Below are 23,779 nucleotides of genomic sequence, written 5' to 3' on the forward strand. Positions count from 1 at the left end.
TAAGCCTGAGAATATTAAACTATGCAGAGAAACTCACAATCCCACAGTAGCGGAGCACTGTTGGTGGTTATTGGTGGATTCTCTCCAAGTCTGACTGACTGATTGATGTGTGATGTGAGGAGATAGTGACACTCTGTGTGTATTTTCCCCAGGAGATCCAGCTTTCAACACTCTAGAGTTGAAATGTGGTGGGTGGAGTGCCACATACAAGGCGTACACAAAACAGGGTACTTTGATTTACTGAGATGCACCAACTTAGTTCTTGCAACTCTCTGCCTGTTCCATGGAAAGAACTGCTGAGGAAAAAATGTACAATTTTGATCTGTGGCAGTACAACAAAATAGTTAAAACAAAGCTTTTCAGTGTTAAAGTAAGGAAACATAGGGAAACATTTTAAACTGGAGGGCTTCTGTTTTAAGCTTAGATGTAGATTGAATTAAAAAGACAAAGGACAGAGGATAAAATTAAAAAAAAGGTTATTTTTTATTTTTGAAGAGATCCACTCGAAACAAGGCTTATGGCTCTTTTGAGAAGAAAATGGACAGAATCCTAAGGTGTATTAAGGCTGAAAAAATCTGTTGGTCTGGACCAAGTCAGCTTAATTTGGTCCGGATCAAGTCCTGAACTTAGCGTTTGGACTGTATTCAGACTGCCATCAACCAGATATTTCTGTTCTGACCCAAAACATGTAAACAAAAGCATGCAAGTTTTCTTTAGGCATTGGCCAGGAATCTGTAAATGTTACCCCAAACACATTAAACTTACTATTTTGGTACAATGGTTCCGCTCTGAGTATGGATACTATACAGACTGAGAAAAACTTGGAGCAAATGAAAGCTCAGTCTGATTGGAAACGAACCGAGACCCCCTCAAAAGATGGGTCAGAGAGCGGTTGCTGCCAACCAGGGTCCGCTTGGGTGTTTTCAGACTGAAAGTCCGGATTTTAGGGGGAAATGAACTGTTGTTAACTTTAAGTGAATCAAATGTGTCCAGTTTGCCTCTTGTGAGTTACATAGGGAGTCTGTCTTACAATCGTCACTTAGTATACATTGTCTCCAACGCATCTCCGCCCCCCCCCCCGGAGGAGAGGTTTGTTCTGCCACCTCCTTGTTGAGTAGTTCATCCTGCTCTCTTCACTCGTGGCCATTTGTGATGGTGGCTGCTTCGTCAATGGATCGTCTCCTTTTTCTAGTCAATATGCGTAAAATTTTGTCTTTTCATTATCCCAAACTTGGTAATCAGGCCCTTTCCTTAGTCCTTGTAAAATGCATGTTTGTGTTATAAATGACATGTTTTGTACTTCCAAAATTAAACCTTCTTTTTCCATGGCAAAAATGGACGAGGGTGTTATCCGCTGTGTCAATGTTATTGCAAGGACACGTCACCCCAAATCCAAAATAACAATTCCAACATTTAGTTTTAAAAGTACAACATAAGGTTTTATTTTGAAACCCGGACCTATTTCCCATGGACAAGTGGAATTCAGGCGTAACTCTTTGACTTCTTTTTTTTTTCTTTTTTTTTTTTAACTTGTCCTGTCCAACAGCTGGGCAGACAGATGAGAACTGAGGGCATCTTGTGTTGGACATATTTTACTTTAACAAGAGGGGTTATTAATCTTCAGACAAACCAAAGGTATGTCTGAATAAACCCCTTTGTAATTGAGGCCAAACTTTATTAATTTCAATCATGTCTGAAAATCTTTGGTGTTGGACCGGACGGAAAAGGAAAGAGGGGAAGAAGAGAGAGGGACGTTAGAGAGAGGGGGGGTAGGGGGTGATAATAGGAGGGGAAGGGGGATAAGACCATGAAGCAGCATAAAGCAACAAGTTTACTGGTTGTTAATCATTATGGTAAGGTTCAAATGTAGTAAAAAAAAAAAAAAAAGGGCGCAGCCTGTCCACACACACACTCACATGTTATAAACACACCTGCTAGCTGCAAAAATGTCCACCTGTCGACATGTACACAAAACAGATAGTGTTCACACGCATACTTATGCCTTAAAACCAACTAGTGTGAAATATTTCAGTCATTCAATCATGCAAACTGTTAGTGCAAAGGTGAGAAAACACCTGTGCTCAGGTGAGTGTTTATGTTCCTCTAAAATGGATGGTGGAACGTGAAAAGAAGGAGGGAGAGTACCCCAGGCCCAGCACCACCCCCCCCACACAGAGAGAGAGGAGCCAGAAAGCGCCGCCCCCCCCCCCCCCCCCCCCCCCCGGAGCAAGCCCAGGCCCCCACCCCCAAACGCCGGCCCTAGAAGAGCTCTGGTCAGGCCTCGACGGGACCGAGGCAGCCAACCGGCCGGGGAAACCGCTGATGGCCTCAGCGGAGACCCCGACCCGTCAACCCCCCCTGCCCCGTACCAATAGTGCCCCCCCCCCCCCCCCCAGAATGCCCCCCCACAGGACAGGGCCGACAAGACCCCCCACCCCACCCACCCCCAGACCCCGCAGCCGAAGCGGATGACACCCAGAGCGACCGGGGGCCCCAAGAGGGTTGTCCCGTCCCGCCCCAGAGCCAGGGAAGGGCCAATCCCAGCCCCAGGTGTAGATGGGAAGCCCATCCAGCGCCGCTGGGCCCCCCTCCCGAGCAGCGCCCCCCGCCAACCCCCCCCAGCACAGGCAAAGGGACCACCCCCCCAAGCCAAGCCAGACCACCACCCCCACCCCCCCACCACGCACCCCCACACCCAAGCCCAGAGGACCACGCAGCGCCCCAGCCCGCCCCACCCCAGGCGCCGGACCCGACCCCCCGACCAACGGAGCCCCCACCACCCCCCGCCAGGCACCGGAGGCCCCGACCCCCACCCCGGCCCACGGCAGAAGGGCAAGGAGCAGCAACGACCAGGCCCCCCCCACCCCCTAAGTCACGGAGTTAGCTATGGGAGACCAGAGAGACCGAATTCTTTCAAAGTTACTTGAACTTTGGGCTGACATTTTTTCCAAGCTGATATGATCAAGCAGCAGATTTCTGTGTTGAGTTATATTTATATTTTTTTTGCTTTTCCAATTTATTAAAATAGTTTTTTTAGCAATGCAAAGAGTTATGAAAATGATAGAGCCTAATCCTCCTTCTACATCGATGGCACTCATGTCACCAAGCACACAAAGTGACAGTGAAGCTGTGATTGAAACCTTAAGCCAGACTGATAGATCGGCACATACCTGCTGCCAGAGAGCCTGGACAGGCGTGCAGAACCATAGTGCATGCATGTAATTGTCGGGTAGATTACTGTCACAGTGCTGACAAATGTCTGAGTTACTGAGACCCATCTTGAACATCCTCTGTCCAGTGTAGTAAATTCTGTGAAAAGTTTTGAAATGGATTAGCTGCAGATTTGGACTTTTTGTCAGTTTAAAGGTGTTTAGACAAAGTTCTGACCAAAAACTTTCATCTGTGCTGATGCTCAAATCCGCATCCCATTTTGTTGTCGGAAGTGAAATATTGTTATCTAAATTACATAAAAGTTTGTATATTTTGGAGAGAGTTTTATTCATTGAGAAATTGATCAGAGTGGTAACTACATCTGGTAGCTTTAAATCTCTTTGACTTCTGATGTAGTTAAAGAAATTCCAGTGGTTTATTAGGCAAACAAAAGCAACCTTTAATTTAAATCAACTTTAAAACCATTTTTTTACAAGTGTTTCATTTATTTTTCTTGTTGCATAGCTTTATTATTCTACTTTCATATAAATATTTATTTTTATTTGAGTTTTATTGACCTAATTACAACTTTCCTTTTTTTTAGCATTCAAATGTTTTATTTTAATGTAATTTTTTATCATTGGTAATTTTATATTTCATTGATCTGAGTTTTTTGTTGTTTCTTTTCTTTGCAGATTAGGTCTTTTCTTGAGTTCTTTTATGTACAGATCTTACTTTATAAACAAAGATTTGATTGAACTACATTATGAAAACTCATATGAATGCTTTGCTGTGGCTGGTTGATTTTGTGCCTGCAGTGGGCACTGTAACGTGGCTGAACACAGATTTAGTCCTGGAACTGTGTTTCTTCACGGCAAAACACTGGGGAGAGGATCTTGTCTGGCCCCGTCACGTCTGCATAATCCAATCCGTTCCCCTAAGACTTCTTTCTGATGGACAGCACTGGGGTTTGTGGAGGTAGATGAGTGTCCAACTGGAGTGGCAGCTGGTAACAGGCCCAAAGTTACTATGTGAATTACTATAATCTCCACAGATTTACAGTCCAGATTGTTTGTCTTGTTGGTCGCGTCCTTGTGAGGTCAGCACAACATTGTGAAAGTCATTTAAACTTTTATTGTGGCAGCTTTTCTCCCTTTAATAAACAGCAATGACAGAGAGACTTTTATTTTTACAAGCATTTACCTGCTGCTTTATCTGTAATTGGACCTTAATTGAATATATAATGTTTATTTTGTTGACTTTAAATCCTGTTTTAAACAAATATAATTTCTATCAGTGTCACAAATATCAGTGGAAGTCATAAGTTAGAAGGAAATTTAAACACTAGACATTCAATTGGTTCATGTCACAAAAGATACGTTTACAATAGCCTCGTGCATTCAAGCGACCCCTTTAATTGAAAAGTCTATGTGAATGCATGTTAATGAGTTTCTGCGTTCAAAACTCATGCGTTCACATGTAGCTATGAAATATTTCACACGTTTTTCAGGCCCCACGTCCAAAATTCGTGGTCATTGAACGCACATTGCAAGTTGAACCAGGTCGAACTTTGACCAATCAGGGACTTGGATTTGGTAGTGACCTAAAGATGGCTCCCCTTTTAAATCACCAAAGAGGACGAATGAATAATTGTGGTTCGTGATTGGACGGAATTATATGACACCAAAACTTTCATAATATAGAATGGAACTGAAAGAAAAAGCCTGGAGCAAGAGTCACAAGATTTGCACTGCTTTAACATTTTGGACCAAGCCTCTTCCAGCTGACATGTGCTAGTAAACAGCATAAAAAGAAAAACTTGAAGAATCACCTCCCTGCTTGTCCAGCATTAACAGTATGGGCTATAAACTTGTCTTTACACAACTTTTGTGCAGTCACAATGTCGGAGTTTTTGTAATTGGACATGTTTTTATTTGCTACATATTACCTAAAAAGGCAGAGATAGTAGATTTAATTTTTACTTCCTATTGATTTTTATACATTTTTACCAGCATAATCGTATCTATGGTTTTTAACCAATGCTGCTGTTAATTTCAAGTCTACAACTCGCAAAAAAACAAGTAGATAAAATCTGATTGTTGGTGTGGTCCATAGAAGAGTGCGTTGAGTGTAAATGTGATTGAGTGGACAGGTCAGGGGTGGGTGTGGAACATGAAGCAATGCTGGAAAGGTACGGCTGCTGAAGTGTGTTGTTGGGCAGTGAAGGGCCCATTGGTCATCTCTGAGCTGTCACTTGCAGGAATGATGGACAGACAGGTGGATTAGATCAGGCAGGCGCCTCAGCGGACGGCAATGTTAGCAAATGACATTGTGAGCTGTGGCGAGAAAGAAACCCAGAGAGGCGGAGCTTTGCTTTGACAAATATAAAAGTAGAGACGAGTTTATTAAAGAGGAGAACAACCAACTGGTGTGGAAATGTTGATGCCAGATAAGTTTGAAACTTTTCAAAGGGGTTTTGGGGGAGAAAATGTATAGGGTGGACCAGATGGGAAACTAATTTACTATATAAAAATGTAAACAATTATTTTAAAAATTGGCATAAAAAAGAATGAAACTGATAAAATAAAGACGCAGCAGTTTGCCTTGGGAGTAAGAAGGACGAGCAGGATTTAAGGGATAGCTCAGCTTGGCTAGTTCAAGGCCAGAACAAGAAAAGTTGCACTCAGTTGGTCTGAGCATCTCAGGAGGAGAAATACAAGGCTTGTTTTTAAAGGAATTTGAAAATGTAGCTGTCAAGTACGAGCAAAAAAAAAAAAAAAAAGCCAAAGAGCAGATCTGGAGAAAAAAGACCCACTTGTACTTGAAGGAAAGATAAGGTAAAAATGCTTGAACAACATGTGTAAGACTGTGGGGAGTATACATTAGAATCCAGCTGTATTTTAGAAACTGCTTTAAACAAAGATTTTTATTGCTTTATTATCTCCTGACTTTTTATTCATGTTATTGAGGAGCTTGAACTTTTAAATTTAGATCTGTCTTCTGATCACTACAAACCAAATTTGTTTCAGTTGGTGTTTTATGTAAAATACATGGAAACAATAAAGAGAGCACAGCTGGAAAAGAAAATGTTGATCTGATAACATTTTCAGTAAAAAGTACTTGTATCACATGGAACAAAATGTAAAAAAACTACAACGTTAAAGAACCACTCTAGTCATCTTTTAAGCTATTTTAAAAGAATCCCCAGTGGTATTTTGATTAAGATTATGCCATTTCTGCAGAGCGCCATTATCGCCTCTGAGTTGTGGGTGGGCTGTTGGCGCGGAGCAACTCCGCCCCCTTTCCCATCTCCGTTGCAGAGCTTGTAGCCTACCTGGCATATTTGCTACATCCCAAATAAGCTCTTTTTCAAAGAATTTTGATTCAATAAAAAAATACTCAGAAATGCAATTTTGAGCTTCATTTTCTTCAAATATGTCTACCATCATCAGAAATATGCCACAAAAAAAATTGTCATTGGAGTTGGTCTTTAAAGAGGGGCATATATCTCTTTTTTGCTGCAGCTGGAGGAGGGTAGAGGGGGTCTGTGATTTCATATAGAAGGTGATGCTAAATGAAGTGGAGTCTTGGATAAAATGGTATGCTCCAAATTAATGACATATGGTGTGAAGGGGTTAAGTCACAATTGAATTTAGAAATCTATTAATCTAACCCAAATGTACACCACTCGATGCAGAACACATTCAGAATTCAACATGGAGACCTCATCAATCAAATAGAAATCCTATTTACTTGGTCAATAACTGATTAATATTTCCCCTGCATTATTCTTTTTCCCTTTTTTACATAATGTTTCCTGCTTCCTTTCCCAATTCTCTTCTAAAAATTAAATGCACATGCACGCACGCACGCATGCACACACAAACACACACCCTCTTGCTGCGCACATGTCGTCTCTTTCAGTGACTAATGAGATTTTGTGCCAGAGCTGCAGTTAAGTGGGAGAGAAACGAAGGGAAATCGAAGGGCACTACTTGAATATGTCATTGTGGGAATGACGGTTGTAGGTTTTGGCATTTTCGACTTTATTTTCGCCGTCCATTGAGAACTCCGGACAATCAAACAGTTGAGGAACGGCCCAATCAAAGGGCCTTGTAATTGTGTTTTCATTATCCTGTTTTCCAGATCTTCCTGTCTCTTTTTTGCCTCTTTCTTTGATCAGCTTCCTGTCATTTCCGTCCTTTACTCCCAGCTGTTTACTTCCTGTTCATGATTTACACTTTGTTTGTCTCTCTACTGCCTCTGTCTGTCTGCTCCATTACTATTTTTTCCACCATCATTTTTCTTGTTTCCTCCCCTCAATTCTCCCTGTTTTTCTTATATTCACACTTCAATATTTCACTGCATTTTTTTTTCCATATCTGTCTCCATCCCTTCTCTCAGGTGGCAGAGCAGATTAGTGGTTAGTGAGACCATTCCATTACTCTAAGGTTACAGATTCAATCTCCCAATCTCAGAGGCGGACTGGTAAAAAAACACCAGCGGGTGCGGTCAGATTTGTCCTTGAGGAAGATGCAAAGAGTACACCCCCAGAGTCTGTTTAAGGCACGGGGGTGTTTTTTGGACAAGATGTTCTGCCCGCTCCGTGTACTGAATTCTGTGTGTCATTATATGCATGGATGAAAAAAAATGTGTTTTTTTTGCCTTTCTGTTTTAGAGTCTGTTCAGCGTTACAACTCACACCACCACCAGAAGCATCTGGAAATCAAACAGCGCCATGACACTGACCTCACTGTTGTTTCTTAGTTGTCCTCCAACATTTTTAGGATTAAAAGCCTACAGATCAGTTTTAAATGTATTTTATTTAACTGCCTGAAGAGCAAAACTCTATTATTTCTTTGTTTTTACTGTCCCATGTTCCAATGAAATCAGATTTTTTTTCTCTCATACAGAAACGTTTGAGAAAGAAAAAGAACCGAAACGGCACTGATACCTTAAAAACTTTTGGTAGATTGAATTTAGGACGCCCTAAATTGCTGGAACACCCCCCGGCGCGTTCCAGCAATCCCTTTTAATGAAAAGTCTATGTTTACCTGCGAATATGTGCGTTTCAGGCTTCAAAACTCTCTCTATCACGGGTCGCTAGATAAGTTTGCACAAGAGTTTTTGGCCTCTTAGTACAAAGCGCACAGCCTTAGAACATGCATTGAAAGTTAAACCAAGTTGAACTTTGACCAAACAGGGACTTTAGTTTTAGGAGTGATGTTTGAAAGGTATACCTTTTAATTGACAGAAAAGCTAACCCTTTGAAAATTGGTCATAGAAGAAATTAACAGTTGTGATATATGACACCAAGTCTTTTGTATATCAGAATAGAGCTGTGAAAGAAAAAGCCAGATGCAAGATTTGTAAGATTTGCATCGTTTTGACATTTCACACCGAGCCTTCTTAACTGTAGGTGGGGGTCATGCGCCAGTATTGGGTAGCAAAAGTCCAGTACGAACCCTATGGGCTAAATGCAACATGATTAGTGTGAACGTAGTATTAATGTCGTGAGATAGGCAACTGCATAATAAAGCCTTGTTTCCACTGGCAGCTCAGGAGAGCGTTTCCACTCCATTCCGTTTTCCTACTGACCTACAACCAACGGAGCCCAAAAATGGTATGGTTTGGTCTGGCTTAATCGGTCCATTTTATGATGGAAACAAAATACTGGACTGGACCGAACTGCTCACTGGAAACGAGCCATAAGAGACCTGTGTGGCTTCTTAAGCAGGAGTTGAAATAGGCTTATTGAGGTCAGAGAAGGATTCTCCCAGATGACTGGATAGCTAAAATGATCAGGGCGACTTGGAGGAAGGCTGTTGGTGTGTCATCTGGTATGAGGAAAATGGAGACTTGGTGGTGTGGTGAAGAAGTTTGGGGGTGTTTTAAAAGCAAAAGGAGTTGAAGGAGTTTAAGGACTTGGAAGTCTTTAAAGCAACAGAGAGTGGAAAACAGGTGAAGAGTCATGTGCCAGCAGGTTGGAACAGGTGGAGGAGGGTTTTTAAAGTGTGACACGTGACAAGAATGTCAGCAAGAATGAAAGGAAAGGTGTGGTGAGAGCAGCCATGTTGTTGGTTTTAGAGACTGATGCAGAGACAGGAAACAGGGTTTAGGTAGCAGAGATGAAGATGTTGAGGTTCTCTTTTCAAGAGTAAAAATCAGGAATGTGTCATGGTGCCTCTGTCAGACTCCTTCCCCTCTCCTCTCCGCTTGGTTCCTGATTCAGCCCAGCTGCGACCACTCACTTCATCATAACCGCCTGCTTACTTAAGGAGCTCCTGGATCAGTATTCATCGCCAGTCCGTTGCCCCTGATGGTGCATATTTGGCCCTCTCGTAAAGTTCATGGTTTGTTTCATTTTCCCAAGCCAGCGCCTAACATACATTGTCTTACCTGTCTCCAGGAAATCCCAAGCCATGAGTGGTCGCCTGAATCAGCCGTTGTCTGGAATCTTCACCCGGTCTGTTCCCCCCAACCTCACCACGAGCCTCTGCCGAACCACCTTCTTCACGAGCCTTCTCCACGCTGCCGACTCCGGACCCTACGGACAGATCCACCAGTGACGCCACTAGACTCTGCCTCTCGCTCTCTAGACACCCAGGAACTGTGCACTACCAGTCTTACCAGATCATTAAATCCACTTACTCGCCAAGCCATCTCTGCTCTGTGTCTCAGTCCGGGTTTCAGCATCTGGGTCTCTGTAGTTCTGTAGTCATGACAGAATGAATCCATTACAGATCATGATAGATGTTTTGGAGATAAATGCAAGGTAGCAGATTGGGGTGGTTTGCACACATTGAGAGGTGGTACAGTGATTACTTTTGAGGATGCTGAAGTTGAAGCTACCGGATATTTGGCCTAAAGCAGGGGTGGGCAATTATTTTAACTCGCGGGCCACATTGGGTTCTAAAATTCGATAGAAGGGCTGGACCAGGAGCAGATGCGTGGAGTGGGAATGATTTAACATGGAATGTAGACGAAAACATTTGGATTGAAAATTATATTCTAAAACAGAATATTCTAGAGTTTTTAGTTTAAAAGTTTGCACAGCTTTGCTGTGTCCTGCGTGCTTGTTTCTCATCCAATAATGAAAAAGAAAATGTCTATGTCTTCTGCTGCAGCTTCGCATATATCTGCATTACTTTTTCACCAGTACGGAGTTCCCTCATTTATTGCAGGAGTTACGTTCTAAAAATAACCGTGATCGGTGAAATCCATGGAGTCTGATTACAGATGTTTTATGGCAGTAAAACTCCTCACTTTTCTCAGACAGACATGAACATTTTCACACTTTTTTCTTGTTTAAATTCTCAAACCTTCATAGAAATTAGGTTCAGGATCTTAGAATGAAAACAAAGATCTGATCGATCACAGATTTCTATAGATCTGAAGAACTCCACGTTTCTGTACAGGAGACACGGCTCGGACTGAGGAGATTGATTGACATGGTCTCCAGCTAATCGGGACACAGAACAGGGTGCGCTGTTTAAAAAAGCAGCATAATCGCTCTAAAAGAATGAGTTAAACCGGGAAAGATGAACTGCGACGTAAAAAAGGGAAGACTGTTTTCTGTTCTATTTGACAGAGATTTTTAGAGGGTTTCAGGTTGGAGCACAGACTGCAGAAGGAGGGAATAAAATGTCACGTCTTTATCGTGTGGCCAGATTTAAAAAACAAAAAAACAAAACATGGGTCTCTGATATTGTTCAGTGGGCCAGACCAAACATAGAGGCGGGCCGTAGTTTGCCCACCCCTGGCCTACAGGAACGATGTGTGACCCTTAAAGTAAACCTGTTAATTTGATTTTCTTACAAATTGACGTTGTACTTGGGTCAGAGGTCTCTTTTGTCTGAGGAAGACTCATCTGATAATATCAAACAATAACTTTATTAACCAAGAAAAAATTGGGTTTTCTCTTGTTCTTTTTTGTATTGATGCTTTTTTCTTTGACATAATTGTTACCTTTAAAAGTTTTTCTTAAAAAAAAAACTTTTAAAGGTAACAATTATTATTATTCTTAACCTCATAATAGGGTGAGGGGGTGGGGGGCTTAGCCTGCGATGAGCCTTGGGGGGGGGGTTTACTAGGCAGTGGCCCCCCTCCTGTGGTTGCCGTATGGAGTGGGCCCCCCCTCTTTCGGTTTTATTTGCACCTTAGACATGTAGGGCCCTTGGTAGGGGGGGTGCTTGGACATCACTGCCAGCAAGCAGCGGATGTCCTCCTAGCACCCTACCCGCCAATTTTAACCGCACCTTAGACATTTAGGGCCCCTTGGTGGGGAGGGTGAGGGGATGTCTCTGTGAGTAATCAGGAGATGTCCCCTTAGTGCCCTACCCGCCAATTTTAACCGCACCCCCCTTAGTACACACACCCCTCCCCCCTCAATATATACATCCCAACATAAACACACACACATGCACACACACACCCTTTCAAACACACATACACGCACACACATTTTGCAAGGAAGGTGGGACCTGGGTCCGTCTGTCCCCTGCCTCTTCCCTGGTGGGGGGTACGGGCCCCTTTGCAGCGGCGGCCGTGTCCCCGGGGTGCTGGCTTCCTGGGCCCGGCGGTGCTCTCTCCGCGCGGTGGGGGGGTTCACATTACATCTGAGCCGGGGGTGTCTGGTCCCTGGGGGGTGGGTTCTGGTCCTTGCTCCTGAGTGCTGGGCCCCGCCAAATTTCCAACTGTGGCCGAGCCTGGTCGGGCCATATTTACAACACCCCTTGTGGGCCCTCTTTTTTTTCCCCAGGGTTCCCCCCTCCTGGGCGGGGGCGGCGGGCCCCTGCCTCGCTCCTCCCTGGACCAACCGTGGGCCGGGCGGGTGGCTGCCTGGAGTGCGGAGCGGGTCTCCCTTGGGGGGTCCTGGCTCGTACCTGGGGTTGGGGCGGGGGGATGCCCGGAACTCCTGGGTGGTGGTGGGGTGCTCGTTTGGGGCTGTGGGCGTCCTTCTCCGGTGGGGCCCTGCGTTGGGTTCTCCCGGCGCGGCGGGGGGGCTGCTCTCCTGGTTGGGCTGGGGCGGCGCTCTCTTTCCCTCCGTGCGTCCCTGGCCTCTGGCTCTGGGGGCCTTGCGGCGGCCCTGCTGGCCCTGGCCTGGGTGGCGGGCTTTGTCGCCCGGGCGGCGGTTGTTCCCTGCCGGTTCCCGTGTGGCGTTGGGGGGATTCCGGCTGCTGCTGCTGCTGCGGTGGGGGTCTTGGGGTGGGGATGGCTGGGCACTCTCCCTCCTTCTTTTCACGTTCCACCATCCATTTTAGAAGAACATAAACACTCACCTGAGCACTGGTGTTAGCTCACCTTTGCACTAACAGTTTGCATGACTGAATGACTGAAATATTTCACACTAGTTGGTTTTAAGCTTAAGACATTTATTAAAACAATTACTTCCATGGGAAAATGGGAAATGGGAAAATGGGAAGCCAGTTTAGCTCGTGCTGGTTTGCAGCGCCTTCCGTCCATGAAACCAGGGCTTGAATCCAGGCTGCTCCCTATTCCCTTCTCTGCCGGTCCCAAGCCCGGATAAATTGAGAGGGTTGCTTCAGGATGGGCATCCGGCGTAAAACATTGCCAAGTTAACCATGCCACTCATCCTCAAAAGAGACGTTGTTTCACTGTGGCGACCCCTGATGGGAAAAGCCAAAAGAGACAGACAGACAGATACTTCCATATCACAATATGAAATAAATGTTCAACTTACTAAACAAAACAGACTGGCTGTAAATGAAATAGGCGACAACACTGAGTTAATTTATTTCCCCTTTTAATTGCTTTTTTCATGCAGCCCGACAATCTATTTTTATAATTTCACAACAAAATAGAATTTTATCAATTTTTTTGCATACTATGCTCAAAAAGTTACGAGTAAGAAGCAACGTTAAATCTCTTCAGCTGCTCTTTTTAACATTCCAAGCTTCACAGAGTATTGAGTTGATGGTTTTGTTCTGCATGTATTACTGCAGAATTGTAAATGTCTTACGTCAAGTGAAATTAACTTTTAGTGTTTAAGGAAAAACTCTAAAATAAAAAAGTTTTTCCAGTAAAGATGATGGTGTTCTAATGACAATGGATCTTAGATAACCGTTGTTGACCTTTAACCTTTTCCACACTGAATAATGCTTCTGTCAGACTACTGCTGATGTCTTTCTTTCCTTTAAAGCACATTTATGTGAATATTGGACGTTAATTTCAGCAGCTGGTTACTTGATTGTGACGGTGTGGCACCGTCAGATGACGAGGGGGGGCCACGCCGTGTTTTATTGTTTGTGTGTTGATGTATTTTTCATTTAATGATTACTACCTGTGGTGCCACCTGGATGGAATGGAGAGCAACGCCCCGTGGGTGTGGCGTCCCATTTAAGAGGGAGCACTGCAGGTGGTGTAATGAGAGAGGAGTGACAGAGTGCTATGTGCTGCGTGGCCCTGCGCGGTGCTCACAGTGTCGGAAATAAAGACAGATCCTCCTCACCTTGGCTCCTCTGCATCCTTTCTCGGCGGGACCCCGCCACATATGGTGTCAGAAGTGGGATCGCAGAGGGGCCACAAAAAGGTGAGGACGCAGTGGCGTGGTGGGGACGACGATTCCCCGGCAGCTCAGCGCCTCCTCCAGGCACTCCATCCTCTGAGGAAGAGGGGGTGGATGCGGGTCGCCTCGTCGGAGCGTCAGGCCTGGCCAGGGGCCCGGAAAGAAACACTACGGCGTCCAACTCGGCGCCCATGACGAGCGGCGGACCACGCGGACAGCAGGGGCGGACCGACGTCTACCGGGCCGTCAGGGGAGTGCTCCGGGAGAGGCGTCACAACTCGCCTGTAACCTGCTGTCGGCGGCTCCGATTGGCTGAGGTGCCGTCCGGGAGGAGACCAGCGGGGGCGTGTGGCCGAAGGAAGGGCCTTAGCCAGGGCTGGGACCGACTGGAGCGGCGCACCGAGGAGCGGATCGGAGGGGTCGCCGTCGTGGAGCAGCCGCAGCCTGTGCATCCATCCGACGCGAGGACGTGGGTGGAGGAGCATGTGCCGGAGGACAGTCCCGCTGATGCCTGTAGACCAACCGGGCAGGGCCTCTACATTAGGCGAGGGGCGCCTGCGGAACGGGTTGGTGGTTCAGCGTGGGCTTGCGCGGCGGCGGAGGGCTGGACTGGATCGCCGCAGACCGTCGATCTCTCAGAGGAGGGGGATGGTGTGACGGTGTGGCACCGTCAGATGACGAGGGGGGGCCACGCCGTCACACCATCCCCCTCCTCTGAGAGATCGACGGTCTGCGGCGATCCAGTCCAGCCCTCCGCCGCCGCGCAAGCCCACGCTGATCCACCAACCCGTTCCGCAGGCGCCCCTCGCCTAATGTAGAGGCCCTGCCCGGTTGGTCTACAGGCATCAGCGGGACTGTCCTCCGGCACGTGCTCCTCCACCCACGTCCTCGCGTCGGATGGATGCACAGGCTGCGGCTGCTCCACGACGGCGACCCCTCCGATCCGCTCCTCGGTGCGCCGCTCCAGTCGGTCCCAGCCCCGGCTAAGGCCCTTCCTTCGGCCACACGCCCCCGCTGGTCTCCTCCCGGACAACACCTCAGCCAATCGGAGCCGCCGACAGCAGGTTACAGGCGAGTTGTGACGCCTCTCCCGGAGCACTCCCCTGACGGCCCGGTAGACGTCGGTCCGCCCCTGCTGTCCGCGTGGTCCGCCGCTCGTCATGGGCGCCGAGTTGGACGCCGTAGTGTTTCTTTCCGGGCCCCTGGCCAGGCCTGACGCTCCGACGAGGCGACCCGCATCCACCCCCTCTTCCTCAGAGGATGGAGTGCCTGGAGGAGGCGCTGAGCTGCCGGGGAATCGTTGTCCCCACCACGCCGCTGCGTCCTCACCTTTTTGTGGCCCCTCTGCGATCCCACTTCTGACACCATATGTGGCGGGGTCCCGCCGAGAAAGGATGCAGAGGAGCCAAGGTGAGGAGGACTACTGCTACTGCTGATGTCTTTCTTTCCTTTAAAGCACATTTATGTGAATATTGGACGTTAATTTCAGCAGCTGGTTACTTGATACTCTAATTTTCTTATGTGTTACAGTTTGTGTTTTTTAAATATATGCACTAAAGTCTATTTAAAAACATGTCATGGTTGAATCCTTTAGTTTGTTGTCCAAAGCTGGATGCCTGAACTTATTTTTTTTTACAGATGCTGCTTCTAGCTCACGGGGAAACCAAGGAGTTCCCAAGCCTGTTAAGAAACGTTCCCCTGCTGTGCCCCAAGTCGTCTTTCTGGGGTTTTGCCTTGTGAGACATCCTTCCCCACGGAGGCCTCCAAGAGGCTTCGCAAAGTCATTCGCGAGTCAGCATGAGCTGGTCCCCTCTTGATCAAAAAGAGCAGCGGCTACAAAGTAGAGACTCCATCCTCTCTGATGAAGCTGGGATTGAAAGCCCAAAGCTGGGATGGAGGTGAGCGCGACTATCAATTGCTGTTGCCACTTTCCTCTTTTTCAGATCGAGCTGACACCTGCCTCTGAGGTCTGAGTGCACGACAGCCAATTCATTTTTTAATCTGAAATTGAAAAAGATAATCTGCAGACAGACATGTTCTCCATAGTCAATAGTAAACTGTCATAAAAATGAGGCAAAAAAATCAAAAGAGATTAAGTTTCTCCTACGGGGTGCTTGATTACATAGCGCTCTCACCTCATGGTGAGGAGACACTGGTTCAAATCCAGCTTCCTCCCACATTCCAAAAAGTGGAATGTGTGGGAGTGTGCCCTGCAACAGGCTGGCAACCTGTACTGGGGCAATAACCCGCACTTGCCCAAAAGTAGTCGAGATATAGGGATTTAAGAATATAGATGGTTTTAAGAAAATGGATGGGAAAGAACATCCTTCTAAAATCAGCTTCCAAAGGTCTTTTGAGGGACTGTGTGGCTTGTTTTAACTCTGGGTTTTGCACATTTGTGCCATTTCAAGGATCCCTTTGCTCAGTTTGTTTGTGAATAAGACTAGATTGACATCAAAGGTTTGATATTGACTATGTGTGTATCCACATTTTCAATTATTCTTTTACATCATTGCGGCAACATCGTTTTTCATCTTTGTTTTTGTTTCATGGCCACAGAAGCGTATTTTTGTATAAAAAAATACACTTATCTCTTTTGCTTTTAAAGTAAATTCAAAGTAAAAGAAGTTTTGAAGCTGGCTGGCGTGAGCTGAATGTGACAAATAATTATGTTGTTGCTGCAGACCAATACCTTGGCATGCAGCTGTTGGAAAACATGAAGGGGCATCTATCAACCTCATCAATAATTGTCAAATCACACGGGAATTGATCAAAACTATAATTTGTATTAATAAAAATACAAAAAAAAAACAAGCATTCACTCTTTTTTCCCTCTTTGACTGACAGCCCTGCAGTCACCCTGTGGCTAAAAATGGTCCATTTGTTTTTTTCCCACTGAAGCCAAACCAAATGCTACTCATCAGGGGTCTAGCATAATTGTAGCTGCTCACAGGGAAGTGCCGAGTGATGGACAGCTTATATGCTAGTTTGTTGGCATTATATGATTACACAGACGAATACAGACAAACCCCACACAAAAAAAGCTTGAACCCTGACTCACTGCATTCTGGGAAATACACCAACAGAAGTGTGCAATCCAGCCTGTTGTTAAATTACCGCTTTGGCAACCGCGTTAGCATATCCTATTGTGATGGCAGAAACGCGGACGGAATGCAGATGTGGGGAATAATGCATTCCGAGATAAACTCGTTATGTTTGAAGCCGCTTCGTCGAAGTGCAACTTATTATTACGGGAGGTGATTGACAGATGATAATGACAAGTGGTTTCATGGTTGTTTGATGTCGCAGACTCCTTTGATGTGCTAAATTAAGACACACACCCCCCTCCCACATGAACAAACATACATGCAACCAAAGCTCAAAAAAAAGGGAAAGTTTGCCTTCAGTTGTTTAACTTTGTCAAGTTTGTTTAAAGGAACCGTTTTGTCACCACTGATGTTGTGATGTTAGGTCAAACGTGCGTCTTATGAGTGCTTATTTGACAGGAAATAGAATAAATAAATAAATTACAATATGGTAATTTCCTCTCCTGCTAAAAATTGTCCTAACTTTTGAAGTGCTGCCAGTAAAGCCATCATAAGATGTGTTTACCTTGTCAACAAGAAAAGCAATTTTTGCGCTTGCAGCAGCTATTTTAGAGAGCTAACATAGCCATCAAAGTTTCAGAAAGTGTTTTTGTGCATTTCCATGCAATAAACAATAGTCCTGATGCAGATAAAACTATGTCTGTTTGTAGTTTTTTTAACTAACCATTAATTTTAGAACCATATGTCAAGGACTAGGACTAAAGTAGGGCTTATACAGTTTATAGACTGCAATCAAATGACTAATGTCATGCTTTTTTCATAGAAAAAACAGATAAATTTGGATTTTCTTGCATCACATTTGCATCCTCTTTGTATTTCTTTAAATCAGTTGTTAGCATACTAACATATGAAGATGCATTTTTTACTTGTGCATCAAAACCACATCAAAAACAGCATCTACAGCCCCAAAACAAGCACTGCCTCATTGCTGCAGCAGCATAATTTGATTTGAGGTACAAACAGTTTTATGAAAGCAGCAGGCCAGAGCTTTGTTATTTGGTTGCTGTTCATCTATTAGCCCAAAGTGCTCCATCCCACTCTGTCGTTCACATTCAAAAATAGACCATGATAAGCCCTCAATACAAGCCTTTATTTTTTTAGCTCAAAAAGTTTTAGAAATGCTTTAAAGTAAGAGCCTTTCTGTTACATTGGCGGATCTGAAAAAATATTATTTTCCCTCTTTGATTCAATGCAGCTCGGACTTAACACCACATAACCATTTGTATCATATTTGTTCCATACATTGAGATCTTTATCTCATTGGCATGTTTAAAACTTTCCTCAAAAACAAGCTGTATATAACGTGTATATAATGTATCTGCCCCGTAGTGCATTACTCCACTAGGCCAGGGGTCGGCAACCTTTTTTACTCAAAGAGCCATTTGGGACCACCCCTAATGAAAAGAAAGCACCCGGAGCCACAACCCGTTTTGACATCATTATATATATTATGCATGTATATATTATATCAAGGGTGCTCATTACGTCGATCTTCAAGGACATGAGTGTAGATCGCGGGCCAGAAAAGATAAAAAAAAGTACTTCTTAAAAATCCACCAGCCAATCAAAATCCTCACTGAGAAGTACGGGACTTGACTGACATGTAGATTGGCCAATCGGACATCCTCTGAAACATACATCACTGCAAATGCACATTGTGTTCTTAAAAGGATGATACCGCGGTCGCGTTGGGAGGAGCCACCAGCTGAAGTTATGGTCTGATCGCTGCATGGAGCGATGTGTTTATCAATGCATGGTAGAAACTGAGAATGTGGAGAGATCAGGTTTATTATTTTGAAGAGTTCTACTTGGTAATCATGTTTCCATGTTTGAGTTCATAAAATCATCACAGAGAAAGTCTCTGCTTCAACTCCCGCAGGGAAAGCTGCGTCTTAATCTGACGCCCGTGTTTGCATCTCTGACAGAGTTTGAAGCCAAAGCCCCTCCTCCGCCTCTTTACCTGCTTTTCCTCTCTACCTGTTCACCTGTTCACATCCTCGGCAGCTGAGAGTTGGTTTCCCCCGCGCTCCTCAGTGTATTCTACACAGAGAGCGCAAAATACGATAGTCAGGGCGCTCCAGCGCAGCACAAGGATGAAAGAGCCGGACGCAGGTTATAGCAGGGATAGAGCGGGTTAAGCAAATGAATGGAAGAAGGCGGCCCGCTGAAGAAATATTCAATATTGTACACATTTTATTATTAGTCTGAACTATCTTTTATTTAGAAAAATCTTTTATTTTGCTAAATCAGTCCAGTGCGAAAAAAACATCAACAAAAGTTATGTTGGGCGGTTTTTGGCTGGGTCTGGCGGTTTTCAGATGACTTTTGGGCTGGAAAACTGTGACTCTATCTGGCAAAACTGGCGCAAACTCTCTGTCATCAGCGAGTTGCTCTCTGCCCCGCAGCACGTCAAGTTCCCGGCAGAAGATCACTCCGGACCGCGTGTGTCCTCCTGCTATCAGCTCTGCAGTTCTCGCCCGATAAATACGAGCTCATTTAGGAAGCTGGTTTTGACGTGGTACGCGCTTCGTACGGAGCCAGCAGATGAACAAACTAAAATAAAATGTAATTATTATAAAATACTCATTATCTTCCAAAGTCGCAGGGAGCCACAACAAAAGGATGAAAGAGCCACATGTGGCTCCGGAGCCATGGGTTGCCGACCCCTGCACTAGGCGCAATAGAAGGGTTGCTCCTGCTCATTTCAAAATTTCTGGCTCCATGAAAGCTTTTCAAATCTTTACGTTAAGAATATCTCATCAATGACTCAAGCTGTGACTAGGACGTCTGATTTTTTATATGCAGCAGTGTTTTATTTTTTTACTTGCTGCGGGATTCCTTTTTGCAGAGTTTTTTTTTTTTCATTTAATTTATTTATTTATTTTTTGCAACAACATTTATTTTTATTCGTAGAGTTTACGTTTTTGTCTGCACAGTTACTTCTTTTTTTTTTTTGCTGCGATGTCGGGTGTCTGCTACCATAATTTACTATATAGTGACATCATTTTTAAAAACATGTCGATCAAATTTGAGACAGTGGGTAAATAAGATGCTTTTTTCCTGAAAACACGTGTCAACATTTTTGCATTCAACGTTGTTTTATGCAAATAATTTACCAAATTGCTTAAGATATCGTCATTGTTTCTATCTCATAATAATAATATTGCATTTTTTTTTATTTCATCAAATGGTTAAAAAAAAAAACATCTGTATTCCATACAATTTGAATTTTCTGTCAGTTCTTTGATGTTTTATTTGGGGATCCATCATGTTCCTTGCTAGTCTACGTTTTTGACTTTTTGTTTTTTACTCCAAAGTTTTGTTGACTTTGTTTTATTAATATCCATCCATTTTCTTTTCTCATCTCTAGTGAATTTTGCAGAGCAGTTAACAGACCTGCATATCCAGACACAGATCCATACAGTCCTGAAGCAGTTTACAATCTGCAAACAGACATGTTTTTTTTTTTTTTTAATGTGGGAGGAAGCAGGAAGATCCTCAGAAAACTGTTACAACCGTAGGCAATTTCTCCAGAAATGTTTCTAGTTTAGATAGTTTTAGTTCTTTTTGATTTTTTTGTCGTTGCATCTGTCAGTCTATGGTCAACATCTGTTTTATTTTTAGGTTCTTTCCATTTTTTTGGCTCTAAACTTTCGTTGAAGCAGTGACTCACGCTGTAAATGGGGGGAAAAGGAACAGAAATTGATCACCTCTTCAAATCCACAGCACAGTAATCCATAGCATCCACCTGCCGAGATAAAAGAGAAAAACCAACTAAAAATAGTAAAGACAAAAAGAGGAAGAACTCTTATGAGGTCAGCTTTGACGACAATGCGAGGAGAATGAAACACTGAAAAAAAAATCTAGGTTTTAGATCTGTCCAGTCAAAAAGATTTTGCTAGAACACTACAAAGGTATTCAAAAACGTTTAGAATTTTAGACTGGGCTGTTCAATTCTAATTTTCTTTTTGGGCCAGAATCATTTTAGGCCTTTCACTCTCCTCCTGCCTCTGCCAGGCTGGCCAGAGCTGCATGTGAAAAATGTATGAGGAAAAAAAAAAAGCTTTTTCAGAATGGTGGCTTTTCTATTGGTTTTATCTCCATAGCAACCATTTTATTTTTGTGTCTCCTGGGGATGATGAACAGGTCTATGTCATTTTTAGAAGACTCTGCAAAAAGTAAACTTTTGGATTTCCTTGAATACAGAGGATTTTTGTTAACCACGCCCACATTCCTACTCTGGTATCTTTCATTTTAAGTCAGCAGTTAATCTATTCCATCTTTACAATTGGGGGCATTGAAGATAGAGGCCTCTCCTGAGGTCAAAGGTCATTAACCTTAACCTGGCAGCGTGTGTGTGTGTGAATATTTATGAAGGTCACTCCAAACAAAAGGTTTCTGTTCCCATGTTGTGTGAAAATGTGAAAATCGCCTAAATTCACACCTTGCCACACAAAGGTTCTCAAGCTATAGGTCAAGGGGGTCGAAATCCAGGCCTCAAGGGCCGGTGTCCAACAATGTTTCTAACATCCCATTGAAGCTTTTCATTGGCTGAACACACCTGATCCAGGTAATCCGCAGCAGATGAGACAGGATTTGTAGAAAACCAGCAGGAGGCCGGCCCTCGAGACCTGGAGTTTGACACCCCTGGTAAAGGTCCTGTGGCTATCCCATAATCTTTTTAAAACTTCCTTTGGATGTCCCGACCCATGTGTTTTGGTTTCATTAGCAAATTTAAATATGTATTTTCTGACCTCCATAAGAGATTTTGGCCCCATTCATTTTTTTTCTCAACATTTTTGCCTGCTGTGATGTCATCATTTTCTGGTGGTGGTGGTGTTTGTGTGTGTCTGTGTGTGTGTGGGGGGGGTGTCATTTATAATGTCAAAAGTCAATTTTTCCGGCACCTGGGTGTGTGCAAGTTTGGGTGAGTTTTTGAGTATGTGCTGGGGCCAAACAATTGCTCACAGGCGCAATAGGGGCGGCCGTGGTGCAGCGGTAGGGCGGTCGACCCATGATCATAAGATTGCAGGTTCGATTCCCGCCTTGCACGCCCATGAGTCGAAGTGTCCTTGGGCAAGACACTGAACCCCACCTTGCCTCTGGTGGTAGGCAGGCGCCTGTGTTTGGCAGCGGAGCCGCCATCAGTGTGTGAATGTGTGAGTGAATGTGTGTGTGACTGGGTGAATGGGTCTGTGACTGTAAAGCGCTTTGTCCTTGTAGGAAGAAAGGCGCTATACAAGTATACGCCAATAGATAAGAAAAATTGGGAAAACAGTGTGGTCCTTGTAGTCCAGGACAGCTGCGGGACAGAATTATCCTGTGTCACGCATTTTATTCTGATCAGGTGTTTATTCCGATTACTTTTGTCCATGTAACTGCAGCTACTGAGGTACGAGCGTCATTATGGAAGAATGTGAGTTTACTTTTTTTTATTTTTTTCACACTCTAAAGCATCTGCATCCCCATGCTGCTATATCCTCCACACTCACTCTGTTCCTCATGCCTTGTTTTTCTCCCTCCCCCTTTTCTGAAAGGGGAGATGTATTGTGGGGTTGTCAACATGACTTCTTATTATGGGGCTAAGTAAGTGTAAAATTGACTTTCAGCCAGAATGTGACAAGTCACTGAAACCGATTGCGGTTTGAGTCTGCAGGGTTTTGTCTGATTGTTTGTGTGTGAGTACAAGTTTGAGAAAGCAGGTCTTGCATATTTTTCAGCATGCCTGCTCTGAACGACAAGACACTTCCAGATGGAAATCCCATCTATCAAAGCAACTCTGTAGACCTTTCTATTAAAAAAAAGGAAGAAAAAACATGTTTTTTAACTTAGATTTTCAGTCAAGTAGTTTTCCAAACCTTTATTTTATAAAGCAAAATTTCTGAAATTTTTGATGAACAAGTGCAGACTTTTGTCCTCTATTCTGTCTTTGTTGAAATTCACTTCCAACTGAAGCCAGAAGTGGCAGCTGGTCTTCAGATTAAAGGTGGAAAGCCATCCAGGCACAAAGAGAAAGTCACTTTGCCGATAGTCTGAAGATAATTTCCTGCAACAAGAAATGTACAAAAAGAAGAACATAAGTCTTGGGACCTTTTTGTCAGGGGAAGCAAAAGGAGCACACAAAAAACCCTCTATAGACTACAGAAAACTTTGAGAAAAAATAATCCTTTGCTCATTTTTTTTACTACTTTTCACTGATTTTTACTCAGTGAAAAGGGCCAAAAACTGTTTAATTGCAAAGTTTGTTTCATGCAACAGCCAGGATATACTAATGGAAAACATCTGAAGTAAAATGATCAAAGAGTAAACAGTGTCAAAATCGTCATTAACATCCTCTAAGAGGCATGGACAAAGCCACAAAAAAACTCATCTTTACCAAGCTGATATAAAAATCTTGGAATTTGAACCATGATGTTAAATTTTTTTTGTATCACAAGAATAATATTTTTGGTGTACAGGTGTATCAAATGAACATTATTTTTCTTTTGGTAACAGTTTTAGATTTAAAGCTTTTTTAAGAGTGTATTCAGACTGGAAAAATCCTTTGTTCCGGATCGGGTTTGCTGAATTTGTTTAAATGAGTTTATAAACTTTGTGGTGGTCTGTATTCAGACTGGCATTAAGCGGCCCGTTCTGGTCCAGACCAAAGCTTGTAAACAAAACCACGTGACTAATGATTTCTTCTTGAAACTTGATATGTTTTTACGACATATGGATTGTCGGTAAAACAGTGAGAAGCAATGTTTATCAGGTTAAAAGTGGCTTTAATGAGTTTGTATTAATTCGACCACATTTCAATAAGTAGCTGTGTCTCATCGTTGTGCTTTGAAATTGTTTTTAAGAAGGACACTACAAGGTAGGTTTTAGGATGACGTCACAGCAGCACATGCCTCGTATTGACACACAGAAAAGAATGTAAGAAGTGGTGTTAAAGTAAACATTCTAACAAATAAACAGTTAGACATTTTTTTCAGTTTGATAACACGACAATCGT

Source organism: Oryzias latipes, chromosome 19, assembly GCF_053564925.1.
Source record: "Oryzias latipes strain Hd-rR chromosome 19, Olatipes_Hd-rR_3.1".
NCBI classification, from domain to species: domain Eukaryota; kingdom Metazoa; phylum Chordata; class Actinopteri; order Beloniformes; family Adrianichthyidae; genus Oryzias; species Oryzias latipes.